Below are 15,600 nucleotides of genomic sequence, written 5' to 3'. Positions count from 1 at the left end.
CCAGATTTTCTCTCAGTTGTTCTGCCATTAATGCTTGAGTCGGGAGGTCGGTAAAAGGAGCCAATTATTAACCTAGCTCAGTTATTGAGTGTAACCTCCACCCATAATAATTCACAGGAACTATCCACTTCTACTTCACTACAGGATAAACTACTACTAACAGCGACAAACACTCCACCACCAGTTGCATGCACCGTCTGTGCCTTTGTAAAAATTTCGGCAGAATTTATCTCTGGCTTCAGCCAGCTTTCCGTACCTATAACGATTTCAGCTTCAGTGCTTTCTATCAGCGCTTGAAGTTTTGGTATTTTACCAATGCAGCTTCGACAGTTTACAGTTGCAATACCGACTGCTGCTTGGTCCTTGCATGTCCTGACTTTGCCTCGCACCCTTTGAGGCTGTTGTCCTTTCTGTACTTGCCCAAGGCCATCTAATCTAAAAAACCGCCCAGTCCATGCCACACAACCCCTGCTACCTGTGTAGCCACCTGCTGTGTGTAGTGGACTCCTGACCTATCCAACGGAACCTGAAACCCCACCACCCTATGGCGCAAGTCGAGGAATCTGCAGCCCACACGGTCGCAGAACCGTCTCAGCCTCTGATTCAGACCCTCCACTTGGCTCTGTACCAACGGTCCGCAGTCAGTCCTGTCAACGATGCTGCAGATGGTGAGCTCAGCTTTCATCCCGCTAGTGAGACTGGCAGTCTTCACCAAATCAGATAGCCACCGGAAGCCAGAGAGGATTTCCTCTGATCTGTAGTGACACACATCATTGGTGCTGACATGAGCGACCACTTGCAGATGGGTGCACCCTGTACCCTTCATGGCATCCGGAAGGACCCTTTCCACATCTGGAGTGACTCCCCCGGTATGCACACGCAGTGCACATTGGTTTCCTTCCCCTGTCTTGCTGCCATATCCCTAAGGGGCCCCATTACGTGCCTGACGTTGGAGCTCCCAACTACCAGTAACCCCACCCTGTGCGACCGCCTGGATCTTGCAGACTGAGGGGCAACCTCTGGAACAGGTCAAGCAGCCATGTCTGGCCGGAGATCAGTATCAGCCTGAGACAGAGCCTGAAACCGGTTCGTCAGACAAACTGGAGAGGCCTTCCGTTCAGCCCTTCGGAATGTCTTTCGCCCCCTGCCACACCTCGAGACGACCTCCCACTCTACCACGGGTGAGGGGTCAGTCTCAATGTGGGCAGTATCATGGGCAGCCACAGCCATAGTCTGATCAGGGGATGCGTGGGGCGCGCTGGCCGTCCCTGACAAACCCCCATCCGGACCCCCACAGTGATGACCATTGGCAACAGCCTCAAGCTGTGTGACCAAAGCCAACACTGCCTGAAGCTGGGGGCGAAGGGATGCCAACTCAGCCCACATATGAACACAGCAGTCACAGTCCCTATCCATGCTAAATACTGTTGTGCAAAGAACGTCTGAACTAATCTACAGAGAGCACAAACAGTTCGACACAAAATTTAAACAGTTTTTAAAATACAAGACTGCCTAGCAAATGCAGTAATGCTGCTACTTGCGCACTGCTGACATACTGCTTGGCGGCAGAAGGAGATTTTACACTATTCAGGAACTAAAATGCGATGCTACAACTCTCAAATACTATAATACGCCCGAAATTTATGAATTAAACAAAGCAAGTGCCCAAAAACTCGCAAAGAAATTAAGAACTAAACTATGTAACAAGTAAGTGAGCTAAGAGTATACGACTTGCTGCTGGCAGCTGCTTATCCAACGGCGGCAGGGAGCACACTGGCTGTGACCAACCGACACTGGCCGTTCAAAACAAAAACAGAAGACAGACGACTACGCGAATTTACACTATTCAGCTACTAAAGCGTGGTGCTACAACTCTCAAATACTATAATACACCCAAAATTTATGAATTAAACAATGCAAGTACCCAAAAACACGCAAAGAAATTAAGAATTAAACTATGTAACAAATAAGTGAGCTTAGAGTATACGACTTGCTGCTGGCAGCTGCTTATCCAATGGTGGCAGGGATCACACTGGCTGTGACCAACCGACACTGGCGTAGCGGAGGATAGGGCGGATGAGGGACTTACATGTGTGGAGGATGGTGGAGGGGCCCAGACCGCATGTGCAGCCAGAGAGGAGCTTGAGGAGACAGTCTCGTGAGCGTGTCTTGGCTTGGATTGTCCAGAGATGGGGGGTCCAGGAGAGCCGATGGTCAAGGGTGACGCCAAGGTACTTAAGGGTGGGGGTGAGGGCGATAGTATGGCCATAAATGTTGACATAGAAGTCGAGGAGACGGAAGAAAGGTGTGGTTTTGCCTACAGTGATCGCCTAGGTCTTAGAAGGATTGTCCTTCAGCAACCACTGGTTGCACCAAGCAGTGAACTGGTCAAGATGGGATTGGAGAAGGTGTTGGGAGCATTGCAGGGTGGGGGCAAGGGCAAGGAAGGCGGTGTCATCGGTGTATTGGAGAAGGTGGATGGGGGGTGTAGACAGCGGCATGTCCGCTGTATACAAAAGGTATAGGAGAGGGGAAAGGATGGAACCTTGGGGCACACCGGCCGAGGGGAAAAAGGTGTAATAATCCGTGTTTTGGATGGTGACGTAGGTAGGACGTTGGGAAAGAAAGGACAGACGTAGTTGATAGGAAGGGTGAAGGGTTGGAGCTTGAAGAGGAGACCGGAATGACAAACCCAGTCATAGGTGTGTTCAAGGTCAAGGGAGAGGAAGATAGTGGAGTGACGGGAGTTGAGCTGTTCATAGAGGAGATGAGTGAGGTGAAGGAGAAGGTCATCGGTAGAGAAGGACGGCCGAAAGCCACACTGGGTAATGGGAAGGAGGCGGTGGTGGCGGAGGTGCTGGTGGATGCGTCGGGTAAGGATGGATTCCAGGACCTTGCTGAAGACCGAGGTAAGGCTGATGGGACAGTAGGAGGAGACAGCGGATGGCGGTTTGTTGGGTTTAAGGAACATCAGGATATGGGAGGTTTTCCACTGGTTGGGGTGGTAGCCAGTGGACATGACCACATTATGATGCCTGGCCAGGGTGGAGAGGAAGGAGGCAGGAACTTCACGAAGGTGGCGATAGGTGACACGATCGTGACCGGGAGCGGTGTTGCATTTCGCGCGGAGCGTAGTGATGATATCCTGAGTAGTGATGGGGGCATTGAGTTTGTTGTGTGCAATGTTGTCCAAGTACTGGAAACCAGGAGCGAGGGGAGGGACAGAGGTGTCAGTTCGATCGTGGACATCTGGGAAGAGGAAGTAATCAAACTGGGGATCGTCTGGGATGGTAAAGATATCAGAGAGGTAGGAGGCAAAGTGATAGGCCTTACTAAGGTTGTCAGGGAAGGGTTGGTTACCATGAAGGAGAGGGTAGTAGGGGGGGGGGGGGGAGTTAGATCCGGTAAGGCAATTTTAGCTCATTAAGATAATATATTGTTTATAAAATATGTTAAGGGATACACAACACAGTATATTACTTTCTTTAGAACATTACACAATATGCCATCTACACTGTCTGATGGTTTTAGCTGTTTTACTATTCTTAGGATGAGACTAGAAGAGATCTAGGTGAAGGCACAGATGTGTGTAATAGCCAGTGGTTTACAGACATTTTTAAAAAATTTCTGATGAACTAATATCATCGACATAAAAGTTTTCTGGGTTTGGTACCGGGTCATAATGTAAAACTACTGCTGCTATAGAAAAGCCAACGTTTCGGCCACGATTGCAGCGGCCTTCTTCTGGGTCTAATGGTGCGTTCTAGCTATGCAGTGTCCTTTATATTTTGTTGTTAGTGTTCACTGCGCATGCCATTACGTCATAATTTTAAAAGGTAGTTAGTTTATTGGTCACTTAAGGAAGACGGAGAGGGAACTTTATTTTAATAGGTTATTGCGGTGGAGGGAGAAAGTGACCTCTGTTGTCCATTGGCTCTTGTGTTAAGTACCATGATTGGTGGCCACCGTTGAATGAGAAGTTGGCTGCTGTTTACCAACTGGTGGACGTCGGCCGCGCGGCAGCAGTTACTCGCCGCTAGTGCTTGTGCCTCGTGTTGACAGTGCGGTCTGTTGGCCTGTGATTGCTGGCAGCCAGGATGGGGCAAGCCTGAGTCCATCCTCCCTGTTCATGTTGTTACGGTGTTTGAGTATTTCGATGGCCTCTCAGATATTGCGTTTCGTCATAATTGGCTGCTTGGCCAACACACACGCTTCGCTGAATTTTATTTCTTTTCCGCAGTCATGGTAGTGTTCTGCCACTGTGGATTTGTTGTGTTGCCCTAGACGAATATAACGCTCGTGCTCCCAAATGCGCGTTGCTATTGGCCTACTAGTCTCGTGGATGTGTGCCTCTCCACATTCGCATTCCACCTTGTAAACGTCTGCAGTGTGTAATGCATCCACCTTGTCCGTGGTGGAGCCGAGCATGTCCTGGATCCTACAACCACTATAGAAGACAGGCTGCACCCCAACGCGGCGAAGGTGTTTGCCTATTCGGTCAGTAATGTTTTTCACATAGGGTAAGCGTACTTGTCCATTTCTTGCTTGTGTTTGTCGACAAGGCTGTGTTTATCGACTTGTGGCTGTAGCCATTGGCCAAAGACGTTGTGCGTAACATTTTAAGCTTAGGTGTGATGTTTTGAGCATCACTAAGGCACTGCGCACGGCTTGCCAAAGAGCGGATGACAGAATTCTTCTGTACTGGGTGGTGGTAGGATTGGGCGTGCAGATACCTGTCAGTATGCGTAGGCTTACGATATACTCTGTGCCCCAGTGTGCCCTCCGTTCTCCTGTACACTTCGACATCTAGAAATGGGACAGCACCATTCTTTTCTACTTCCAGCGTGAACTGTATCTTCCCGTGCATACTGTTCAGATATTCGTGGAACTTGTGTAGCTCCGTTTCACCATGAGGCCATATAGCGAACGTGTCGTCCACGTATCTAAACCAGCAACGTGGTTGTAAAGGAGCTGAACCGAGGGCCGTTGCTTCAAAGGCTTCCATGAATATGTCGGCTGCCAGCGGAGATAGGGGAGACCCCATTGCTACACCATCTGTCTGCTCGTAGTATTTTCCTTGCCATATGAAGTACGTTGAAGTCAGGCACAACTCAACCAGGTTGCATATGTCTGGCGGGACATGCTCCTGAAGGATGTGGATAGTTTCGTCTACTGGCACGTTCGTAAATAGTGATTTCACGTCAAAGCTGACCATGATGTACGTAGGTAAAATTGTTTCTCCCTTTAGGCGTTCTATAAAGAGTGTCGAGTTCTTCACATAAGAGTCCGTCTTACCAACTAGACGTCTTAGTTTGCAGGCTGGGTACTTTGCCAAATTGTAAGTAGGCGAATTGATCCCATTCACTATTGGCCTCAAAGGACAACTTTCCTTGTGTATCTTTGGAACACCGTAAATTCTAGGAGAGACTGGTACTCTGGGAATAAGACCCTTGGCTGTGTCAGCGTCAATTCTCAAGTCCTTAATCGCGGCCTGCGTCTTTTGAATTATCTTTGCCGTAGGGTCCGCCCTTAGTTCTTTGTAGATGGGATCATTTAATAATTCTTTCTTCTTGTATTCATACTGCAAGGTGTCTAAGATGACAGTAGCATTGCCTTTGTCTGCTGTAAATATCACAATTTCGTCGTTGTTCTTCAGCTCCCTGATAGCTGCTCTTTCCTCTCTGTTAAGGTTGTGTTTCTGTGGCTTGGCACGTAGTAGAACTCGAACGGTTTCCTGTCTAATTTTCTCGGCTTCAATCGCAGATGTGTGCTGGAGTGCTGTTTCCACGGATTTGATAATTTCTTCCGTGGGAATCCGCTCATGTGTGACAGCAAAGTTTAGTCCTTTAGCTAGTGCTTCTGGAGCTGCGGTGCTGATGGGATGAGGAGAAAGGTTCACCACTGTTCGAAATGTATCCAGTTGAGGCGTAGTGTTCCGTGTCGTCTCTGCTAGCTGCTCAAATTTCTTCTTCTGGCGAATGGCGGCAGTTTCACTGGCTGCATACACTTGCAGGTGAGTGATTCTGTTGACGTTATTCCAGTCAGTGGGCGATAACGTAGATGATAGCAGAAGATGTATTTGCAGCAACTGTTTGTTGTTGAAGTCAAGTTCTCTCCGCACCTGCTGAATACGCTCCTTCGGAAGAGATTTACTGGCTCGCCTGTAGATGCTTCTTGCGTTGTGAGTGTCGATGTTAAATTTGAACTGAAGAAATTTACGTACAATGTCCTGATCCCGACACATCTTCAAGTAGATAAGATCGTTGAGAAGTTTCCCTTTCTTCTTCCTGAGTGTTTCCAGTTTGCGGATGTTGCTGTGTGCTTCCTACCCATACAGGTTGCTAATATAATGTCGTAGGCTTCCGCGGCCAGAATCAGTCGACATCATAGTTTTCTGGGTTTGGTACCGCGTCATAATGTAAAACTACTGCTGCTATAGAAAAGCCAACGTTTCGGCCACGATTGCAGCGGCCTTCTTCTGGGTCTAATGGTGCGTTCTAGCTATGCAGTGTCCTTTATATTTTGTTGTTAGTGTTCACTGCGCATGCCATTACGTCATAATTTTAAAAGGTAGTTAGTTTATTGGTCACTTAAAGGAAGAAGAAGAGGTAACTTTATTTTAATAGGTTATTGCGGTGGAGGGAGAAAATGAACTCTGTTGTCTATTGGCTTTTGTGTTATGTACCATGATTGGTGGCCACCGTTGAATGAGAAGTTGGCTGCTGTTTACCAACTGGTGGACGTCGGCCGCGCGGCGGCAGTTACTCGCCGCTAGTGCTCTTGCCTCGTGTTGACAGTGCGGTCAGTTGGGCTCTGATTGCTGGCAGCCAGGGTGGGGCAAGCCCGAGTCCATCCTCCCTGTTCATGTTGTCACAGTGTTTGAGTATTTTGATGGCCTCTCTGATTTTGCGTTTCATCATGATTGGCTGCTTGGCCAACACACACGCTTCGCTGAATTTTATTTCTTTTCCGCAGTCATGGTAGTGTTCTGCCACTGCGGATTTGTTGTGTTGCCCTAGACGAATATAACACTCTTGCTCCCAAATGCGCATTGCTATTGGCCTACCAGTCTTGCGGATGTGTGCCTCTCCACATTCGCATTCCACCTTGTAAACGCCTGCAGTGTGTAATGCATCCACCTTGTCCTTGGTGGAGCCTAGCACGTCGTGGGTACATCGGCGAGACTGGTAGGCCAATAGCAACGTGCATTCGGGAGCACGAGCGTTATATTCGTCTAGGACATACCATGACTGCGGAAAAGAAATAAAATTCAGCGAAGCGTGTGTGTTGGCCAAGCAGCCAATTATGACGAAACGCAATATCTGAGAGGCCATCGAAATACTCAAACACCGTAACAACATGAACAGGGAGGATGGACTCAGGCTTGCCCCATCCTGGCTGCCAGCAATCACAGGCCAACAGACCGCACTGTCAACACAAGGCACGAGCACTAGCGGCGAGTAACTGCCGCCGCGCGGCCGACGTCCACCAGTTGGTAAACAGCAGCCAACTTCTCATTCGACGGTGGCCACCAATCATGGTACATAACACAAGAGCTAATGGACAACAGAGGTCATGTTCTACCTCCACTGCAATAACCTGTTAAAATAAAGTTCCCTCTCCTTCTTCCTTTAGTGACCAATAAACTAACATCCTTTTAAAATTATGACATAATGGCATGCGCAATGAACACTAACAACAAAATATAAAGGACACTGTATAGCTAGAATGCACCATTAGACCCAGAAGAAGGCCGCTGCAATCGTGGCCTAAACGTTGGCTTTTCTATAGCAGCAGTAGTTTTACATTATGACGCGGTACCAAACCCAGAAAACTTTTATGTCGACTGACTCCGGCCGCGGAAGCCTACGAAATTATAAACTAATATCGTGTTTCATAATAGAATTTCCTTCTTTCTCAACTGATTTAACAAAATCATTGAATTTTTGGGGACACATCAATTTTCTTGTTTCTTTCATTTTTAGCAATACCATTTATTACTTTCCACACAGCATAGCACTTATTGGTGGAGTTCTCAATACTGCTGGAATTGTGTGCATTTTTGGCTTCCACAATGGCATTTTTATACTCATTCCTATATGTAAGATAGACTGATCTGGTATGGTCATTCTTCAGACTTTATTATACATTTGCAACAGCATCACTTGTTTTTTCAAATTTGTTATTTGTTCACTATACCATGGATTTTATTTAGTTGTGCCCTCGATTTGAAGCCTTTGTCAATTATTTTGCATTTCTTTAAGAGATAGCTGTCATTAAATTGTGTCAAAAATGTTGTAAAGAACTTTTCAAATGTTAACTTTGTTGATAAATCATTATATAAGCTATAATGTGTATCACTGTAACACTGGCCAAACCAGTCTCTGTCTGCAAGGGACTCACAAAACCCGACAATTTTATAATTTGTGACAGGTCTGGTGATTACAGCTTTTGGGATATGCCTTGCAATATTACTCTTATCAGCAGAAAATTTAGTTTTACAATTTAAGGATACAGAATCATGGGCCAAGAATAGAAATACTGTCACATCACATGAGTCTTCTGTAGTTTCAAAACTGACAAAAATGTTATCAAGTCATGCTTGTCTTGTGGGTTCATTATTGATAAGGTATAAATTGCATTGTCTTATAAGGTTTTTCAGCTCAGTGACACTACATTTGTGTGTTGTTACATCAAAATCTGTATTCAGATCTCCACCCATTACAACATCACAATACAACTATTTTGGCTTTCTAAATACATGCAACAACATGTCCAGTTTTTCTAGAAATACGCTGGTGGTACCCTTAGGTGTCTTGTATAGGGATATTACTACTAACTTAAAACTATCAACGACTATACCAGTAGCTTCAAAATTCTGTTCATCACAGAAATACTCTCCATCCACCCTACTAATGGAGCAACTGAGTGACTGGTTAAAATAGATTGTTATACGACCTCTTCTATGCAATTTTCTACAGTAACTATTTGCTGTATTATAGTTATCAAGTTTCACAACTGTGAGTTCACCAACAGTAGCCCAATGTTCACTCAAACAAAAAAATCAAATTTATTATCCAGGCCAAAAGTAGGCTACTCCCAAAAAATTCTTTATCTTTTATTCCTTGAATTTTTAGGTAGCAAATTTTAATCTCAAAATTGTTATTCCCTTCAGACTGAACCTCTTTGGTGAGAAACTACAGTATCTGTTGCACTACTTATCTACTGAGCCTCTTCATCTTGCTGCGTTCCACTAAAAAATCGTTTAGACAGAGAGGAGGCACTGTTTTCTGCTTACCCATAACAGCTGACACATTTTCTTCAACTGCATTTCTGTTCCCTTCTCCTGATGGTACTGTTACTGGAGAAACTTTTTTTATGGCTTGTGTAAGGAAGGGTAAACTGGCTGGGAAAAAAGCAGGAAAGTTAAAGGGGGGAAGCATTGCCATGAGTGATATAATACCAGTGGTTATAGGATTCATAAAAGACCCTTTTTAGGATAGGGAGGACAGAAAGAAACCAAGTTTTAAGAGAGGTTAGGATTGAGAAAAACCTTCAGTTTCAGAAAGAAACCGAAAGACATAATTGTAGCTTATTACATCAGCACAAACAGCTATTGGTTAAGAATTTTCAACAATCAGCAGAAATTTCAACTCAGTCAATGTGAAATGTCAGCTATCTTTATTGCATCAAAATATTTGAGGACTGAGAAATAAAATTAATAAATTAATTCTCTGCATAAATGAATTAGAGTCCTCAAACTCAGCTTACATAATCTGCCCCTCTGAACATCATGTGACCACTAGTATAGAACTTTTAAGTGTTACAGGATTTAGGTTAGCATCTGACTTTTGTAGAGCAGAAATGGAGAAAGGAGGAGTTGCCACATTCATCAGGAACTGTCATAAATTTAAGACCATATACATTCATAAATTTTGCCTAGAACAGCATATGGAAACATGTGCAAGAGAAGTAGAATTTTGCTCAAAAATCCTTCATAATATTACGTGTATATCAAGCCTCTGCAGCTAACTTTAATCTGTTCATAAACTACCTTGACGCTGTACTGACCCATTTAAGAACCAAAAACAAAGAAATAGTGGTTGCTGGTGGCTTCAATGTAGATTTCCTTACAACCTCTTCCAATAAGAACTTATTTGAGTTAGTAACACTATCATTCAACTTCATTCCCACTGTAAAGTTCCCCACTAGGGTAGCCAATTACTCACAAACAGCCATTGATAACATCTTTATAGAAAAGTCCAATGAACAAAATTATATTAAAAACCAATAGTCAATGGCCTCTCAGACCATGACATGCAGTTCCTTCTGCTAAGTGTTAATACTGCACAGGATATAAAATCTGTTAAATCTGAGCTCAAGATGGTAATCAATAAGCCAAAAATTGATTACTTTAGGACACTCCTCAGAGACATTCACTGGAGTGATGTTTACAGTGCTCATGGCATGAATGAAAAATATAACACTTTTGCTAATAAAGTGCTTACATTATTTGAACACTGTTTTCCCCCAAAACTAATCAAAGTTAGAGCAAAGGCTACAGAGAAGCCATTCATTACTCAAGGAATAGAGGTATCTTGTAAAACAAAAAGAAAACTGTATCTGTCAATCCAAAATAGTTCTGATGTTGATGCTATAGCACATTACAAGAACTACTGATAAATATTAAAGACTGTAATATGGACATCAAAGCAAATATATTACAAGGAAAAGATAGTCATATCAGATAACAAAATAAAGACAATATGGGATATAGTGAAGGAGGAGACTGGTAGAATCAGACATGAAGAGGGACAAATAGCATTAAGAGTAAATGATACATTGGTGACAGATGTGTATAGTGTTGCAGAACTTTTTAACAAACATTTTATAACTATTACTGACAAGATGGGGTTGTCAGGTTCTGTAGATGCTGCTATGGAATACTTCAGGCCAGACATTTCAAATAACTTACATAATATGAATTGGACCCTCACTACCCCAGCAGAAGTAATGTCCATCATAAAGTCTTTAAAATCAAAAACTTCTAGTGGGTGTGATGATATCAACAAAGTTAATCAAAGAATGTGATTTTGAGTTAAGTAACATATTAAGCTATCTGTGTAACCAGTTGTTTATCAATGGAATATTTCCTAAATGGTTGAAATATGCTGAAGTTAAGCCCCTGTTTAAGAAAGGAGCTAAAGAAATATCATCTAATTTCCGTTCAATTTCACTTTTGCCAGCATTCTCAAAAATTTTAGAAAAGCTAATGTACAATTGGCTAGATAACCAGTTTACCACAATTAACATACTGTCAAGGTCACAATTTGGATTTCTAAAGGGATCTGATATTGAGAAGGCTATCTACCACTTACAGAGAAAATGTACTTAATTCATTAGACAAAAAATTACAGGCAAATGGTATATTTTGTGATCTGTCAGAGGCATTTGATTGTGTAAATCACAATATCCTCTCTAGTAAATCAGAATATTATGCTGTAACAGGAAATGCTGCAAATGGTTCAAATCTTATATATCTGGCAGGAAACAAAGGGTGTTATCAGCAAAGAGACATGTATTAAGATACCAGGCATCATCCAATTGGGAACTAATAACATGTGGTGTCCCACAAGGTTTCATTTTAGAGCCCTTACTTTTTCTTGTGTATATCAATGACCTTTCATCAGTAACATTACCAGATGCCAAGTTTGTTATGTTTGCTGATGATACGAACATTGCAATAAATAGCAAATCAAGTGTAGCCTTAGAAAAATCAGCTAATAACATATTTGTGGACATTAATCACTGGTTCCCAGCCAATTGCTTGTTACTAAACTTTGAAAAAAACACATTACATGCAATTCAGAACTTGTAAAGGAAGTCCCACAAGTATATGCCTAACATACGATGACAAGCAGATAGAAGAAATGGACAGTGTTGAATTCTTGGGATTACAGCTTGGTAATAAATTCAAGTAGGAGGAGCACACCACAGAACTGCTGAAGCGTCTTAAGAAATCTCTATTTGCAATGCGAATTGTGTCAGACATAGGAGATATAAAAATGAAAAAGCTGGCACACTATGCTTACTTTCATTCCATAACGTCATATGGGATTATTTTTGAGGTAATTCATCAAGCCAAGCTAAAGTTTTCCAGGCACAAAACCATGCAACAAGAGTTATATGTGGCTTGAACTCAAGAACATCATGCAGAAGCCTGTTTAAGGAACTAGGGATACTAACTACTGCTTCCCAATATATTTATTCCTTAATGAAATTTGTCATTAAAAATACATCACTTTTTCAAACCAACAGCTCAATTTTAATCTACAGTTGCTTCATTTTCTAATGCTGCTACTGATAATGCCACTGATGACAGTGATGCATCACATGCAGGTGCTGGTGCTGATGCCATGTTGAGAGGAAGAACTGATTTCAGTCTTACAAGACATTTATTTTAATAATGTTAATAATTTAGTAAAAAGCACAATGTTATAGCAAATTTCTAATTCATTAATTAAGTTACTTTAAATGATATCTTTCATCTCTATGGGGGGATCTGTGATGGAACATGCTATTCATTAGAAAAACATGTTTCACCTCTTTGGCACAACAAGATGAAAAACATTCATGTAAAAACATTGTTTAAGTATCTAGAAAATCTCCACTGTGAGCACCAAGAAACTACAAGAAGGTGACCATACAAAAACAGTCAAGGTAAAAGCTCGTGAACAACATAAAGATGACAGATCATTAGTGAAGTTATTGATTCAGTTACAACACATACCAGAGCCTTTTAACATTACAGTGGTGCACAGGCACATTTAGAACATGGGAAAATCACAGTAGCTTTTGAGCTTCTGCTCTTACACACACACACACACACACACACACACACACACACACAGACACACACACACACCTATCAAATTTGAAAGAGTTCATCATTTATACAAAAGGTGCGGATACTGAAGAAACTGTGGCAGTTATTGGTGGAACTTGTTCAGCTGTTGCTGGCATGAGAAGAAATCTCACAAAAAATCAATTTCTGAATCTTCTGGGCAGGATACACATTTGGAGATAATTACTGCATTCCACTGTGACTGTGACACCCACAAGTGCAAAGCCCGTAAACAAGGTGATTTTTTTATATAGGAAAATGTTGACAACTGTAAAATGAAGATATTCTGTTGGTGGTTATTGCTTTATACATCAACAAAGAATATTATTGAATCATGAGAAAGGTGGAGATCAATACTCAAGAATGAGTTGAAAAGTATATAGATGATGCAGATTTGGAAGTAGGTGTTCAGTTCAGGAAGAAAGAGCAGAGGCTATCCTTCTCAAAGACCCAGATTATCAACAAAGTCCATCTTAAAGAGATGAGAGATAAAAAGTGCGTCCTGGTTAGGAAGGATTTCTCTAGGAGTCCCATAAAGATACTGGAATAATTAAACAAAGCAGGGGTGAAATGAAATCAAGTCCCATGCTTCTTTACAGAGCGTAGGGGAACGATGCGGGAGACCCGCACCGCCTTACTAGGCAAGGTCCGACTGGAGGTGGTTTGCCGTTGCCTTCCTCCGACCGTAATAGGGATGAATGATGATGATGAAAATGACACAACAACATCCAATCATCTCGAGTCAGGAAAAATCCCTGACCCCGCCGGGAATCGAACCCGGGACCCCGTGCTCGGGAAGCGAGAACGCTACCGCGAGACCACGAGGGACGGACAAAGCAGGGGTACACTGATATAATTTCTTGTCTTGAACAGTATGTATTTGAACTGATATGTTAGAGAATGGTGTTTATGGCATATTCAGTATGACAGGACTTTTAAAAAATGAATGGAATTGTGAATTCAAGAGAGGTTGGTGCCATCCATGAACACCACGTGTTCCTTAACCCTCAAGCAGTGGTGTCAGTTTTTGTTAACATCAGTGGTCACATGATTGACACTGTCACACGTTCTCTAGAGGCACAAAACATACTGCTTGCTACTGCAAAAAATTAATGTTATTTTGATTTTTACATACATAAATTTTAATCATTTAATTTCTAACACACATCATAATCTCACATCACACTTGGCCTACATTGATTTCGCAGTGCATACTACTTCTACAACACTAATTGTACTATATTCGGGTTATTTATTAGATTTGTTGTTGTTTGTTATTATATACACAAATTTTACTCATCCTGTTCTTCCAGATCATCCACTGTGTTACATGCACACTTTTCACACACAGTGAAAGAATACTTTCTGCACACAACCATATTACACTCACAACAATGAATTATGATAACAACATTCTCTTTTCTACAACACATAATGCAGCAACTCTTCTTTTTGTTTGGAGACTCTTCCAGCTCTCAAGGTTCTTCCAATTTATAAGGTGCCAAAAATATTTTGAGGTCATCTGGAAGCGTAGGAGTGTAGGCTGGTGTAACTAAATGAGCTTCCATAAGTTGTTAAGATAGCTGTTTCAAAAATATCCTCCTTGGTTCTCTTGGGTTTCCTGCATTGAACTGAACCAATATATGGACATGGGTGCCAGCAATATTTAGTGAAGCAAACCATAAAGGCATTGTCCATTTTCTAGTTACATAAGTTACAGAGTATTTACTACACATCTGGTTAACTGTGTCAGCCCATCCCTTTATAGTGTTGTAGTACATGATAATGTGTAGTTTATCGGTTCCTTCATCAATTGCACCTTCATGTGCTTGGAGCTAGGTAGAACGACATATTTATTTATTTATTTCTGGAACATCTGACACAATTGTGATATCCTTTTGGTATCCAAACAGTGAAGACCCTACACTCCTAAATTTCAGCAGTAGGAATTTCCTTTTCTCTCTCTCTCTCTCTCTCTCTCTCTCTCTCTCTCTCTCTCTCTCTCTCCCTCTCTCTCTCTCTCCCAGAGTTCCAACACAAGTGATGTTTTTGTACAAAAGTGAAACTGTCAGTGAATAACTAGTATATTAAATATCAAAAATAATATTCTGAATATTCCAATTGGTTCCATTCACATTTTCTACAAGTCAATGCCCAATATCATATGATTTGTTTGACACCTTGTAAGGGCCATCTGCTTGTGTTGCACAATATAACTCAACTGGTGCTGCGCAGAATGTTTTGGCATCGAAAATAGAATGTCAAGTCATACTTCACTGGTTTGTTATACATGTATTGAACAAATGAACATCTTCCTCGAAAAGGTGTCAGCATCTCAACTACAGCTGCAAACTCTCCCAAACTATAGATTTCCTTACAACTTGTAACAAATTTATTCAAATATGACCTGATCACTGATAATTTATCTTTCTCAGATTTTTATGTTCTTATCACTTCTGAGGAGAAATAAGAACCATCTGTATAACATACAAGCTCTGAGAATTATCATTCCATTGCCATCATTATTCCAAAGTTCTTCATCATTTGTTTCATTTCAACCCTTCAAGCCAATAAAAGTAAGGGGTCCAACAAGAGCACAGATCTCTTTCTTTGAAGTCCCTTTTACACAGCTCTCTTTAGAATAGTTGATTTGTGATACCAGGTTTCTAATATGGAAGTTGGTGTATTCCACAAGT

Source organism: Schistocerca piceifrons, chromosome 8, assembly GCF_021461385.2.
Source record: "Schistocerca piceifrons isolate TAMUIC-IGC-003096 chromosome 8, iqSchPice1.1, whole genome shotgun sequence".
In the NCBI taxonomy this organism is placed as follows: domain Eukaryota; kingdom Metazoa; phylum Arthropoda; class Insecta; order Orthoptera; family Acrididae; genus Schistocerca; species Schistocerca piceifrons.
This window is presented reverse-complemented; position numbering follows the sequence as displayed.